General features: G+C 40.7%; 1 non-coding gene across 1 annotated transcript; it reads left to right on the top strand.

Moving 5' to 3' along the window:
- The first annotated feature begins 1745 nt into the window (after positions 1-1745).
- On the top strand, positions 1746-1909 carry LOC133659440 (U1 spliceosomal RNA). The gene has a single exon (XR_009827670.1). It is a non-coding gene; the product is annotated as a U1 spliceosomal RNA (small nuclear RNA).
- The last annotated feature ends 574 nt before the right edge of the window (positions 1910-2483 follow it).

Raw genomic sequence — 2483 nt, 5'->3', positions numbered from 1 at the left:
GTGTCCCGAGGTTTGACTAGCAGAGCGCAAAGATGAGGAATGCGCCCTGGCCGTATTCCAATGCGCCCTGGCCGTGACAAGCTGAGCCGCATCAGAGTGATCAAAGAGCCGCATGCGGCTCCGGAGCCGCGGGTTGCCGACCCCTGAGCTAGGGAATACAACAACTACATTACCCAGCATGCAACGGGAGTGACGAGCATGCGTGGTAGCCCCGAAAAGTGTTGTTGCATGTCGTCACCCGTGAAAGTAAACGTCAAGAACTCAGCCAACACGCCTCGTCTGCATTATTTATAATTAGACAGACAACACATATACAGTGTGATTTTGTTTGTTTACAAGGAAATAAAAACAAAAGTTAAAAAAGGGAGATGGCATATATGTATGTGCTGCTGTTACTTTAAGAATGTTGCGACAGATGCCGTAAACGAGGTGCGTTGCTAGCCTGGTTGCTATGTTTCCGGTTGGTCGTAAAAGTGTTCATGTGTTTGTACCCTGCTCAAATCTCTCAGTAAAGTTATTCATTGGATTATACCTTTTGTTTTGAACTTTAAAATGATTCCCGGGCGCGGCACCGCTGCTGCCCACTGCTCCCCTCACCTCCCAGGGGGTGAACAAGGGGATGGGTCAAATGCAGAGGACAAATTTCACCACACCTAGTGTGTGTGTGACAATCATTGGTACTTTAACCTTTAACTTTTTATTACACCTTGGAGCGTTTTTTTCCCGTCCATTTTTTTCCTGCTTTCGCTATCTGCGCCTAATGACTGAGCTACGTGACGCCATTTCTTGTGATGTCACGCGGAGCATTTCTGGTTTGACGGGATTCGTTCCGAGGGATTCGAATAAAGAACCAACTATTTTCTTTACTATAGTGGTCTCGATAACGGGTACCGGTTCTCAAAAAGGGATTCGAGTCCGAGGACTCGGTTCTTTTCTTATCGAACAACCGGGAAAAACGGTTTCGAGTATCATCCCTACCTAAAACTGAAATACATTTGTATTTTATATTTGTTCTTACTTTACATATTTCAAAAATCAATATCCCCCGTAAATGATAGTTTTCTCCTCTTAATTTAAATAATTTAAGAATACAAGCTGGAAGGCTGTTGTTCTTTACTCGAAACACAATTTCCATTGTTTTTAAAAACACAATATCTGAAAGTTTTACCACATCATGAAACCAAACTTTGTTTGTTGAAGCTCGTTTCAGACGAGATACGAGCAGTCATGGACATTTAGAGACTGGAGTTATTTTCCATTCTTCTTGAAAAAAAAACAACTCAGTCGAATTAAAAGGAAAGTGTTTTTTTTGTTGTTGTTTTTTTCAGATATTGCCAAATATTCGGTATTGGATTTAGGCTTGTTTAGCCACTATAAATGTGTTATAGCTTGTTATAACGTTGTTCAAGTTAGATCCTAAACAGTGTTGTATGTGCTACCCACCACTAGATGGCAGCAACATTAGTATACTGTCCCATACTAGGAAACAGGAAGTGGTTGTGAAGGGGGACAGTGACCTATCAGTGGAGTGGAGGCGTGTAGAACAAGCCCCATTGCATGATGGGAACACATAGTTGTGTTGAAGTGTAATATAAATAGTAATAATATTGTAATGATCCAACAGTGTTGTGTAGTAGACTCTTGTACATGTGCAGGCTTGTTGAGTGTGTGTGTTTGCTAGTGTGCACCATCACTTAACATGGTGTGTGTGTGAATGACTTGTGTGCGTGAGACGTGTACAACTCATACTTACCTGGCAGGGGAGATACCATGATCAAGAAGGTGGTTCACCTAGGGTGAGGCTCAGCCATTGCACTCCGGCTGTGCTGACCCTTACGAATTCCCCAAATGTGGGAATCTCGACTGCATAATTTGTGATAGTGGGGGACTGCGTTCGCGCTCTCCCCTGATCTTATGTACAATGTTAAAATGTGTGTTAGCCCCTCTCTGTGATTGAACAGTCCCTGGATTCTGATCTGTTATAAGAAATATTCACCTGACAAGGTTTTCTAATATGAGGAAAGCGTCACAGCTTTGGACAAATGTGCCGCCATCTAGTGGGGAGTAGTCCTTACTTCAATGATAAAGATAGGAGCTGACAACAATTTCTATAATAAACAATTATAAATTAAAACTATATATATAAATATAATTTTAACCTTGTCTGAAAATAAATGAATTCAATAGAGAATATTTGATCAGGTCTTTAATCTGCTGTTCTTTAATTTGACTTATTGGAAATGTTTCTCTCTCTGGATGTGCAGAGCTGGTTTCCACTTTGTTTTGTTGTTTGAATAATAATAATACTTTGACAACCATAGAACGGTGGTCCCCAACCGGTCCGTGGATCGATTGGTACTGGGCCGCACAGGAAATTAAAAACAAAAAAAATATATATATATACATTTTTTATTTTTATTAAATCAACATAAAAAACACAAGATACACTTACAATTAGTGCACCAACCCAAAAAACCTCACTC

This window comes from Entelurus aequoreus, linkage group LG10 (assembly GCF_033978785.1).
Source record: "Entelurus aequoreus isolate RoL-2023_Sb linkage group LG10, RoL_Eaeq_v1.1, whole genome shotgun sequence".
NCBI lineage: Eukaryota > Metazoa > Chordata > Actinopteri > Syngnathiformes > Syngnathidae > Entelurus > Entelurus aequoreus.
The sequence above is the reverse complement of the archived record's forward strand: the minus strand, read 5'-3'. Positions and strand labels throughout refer to the sequence as shown.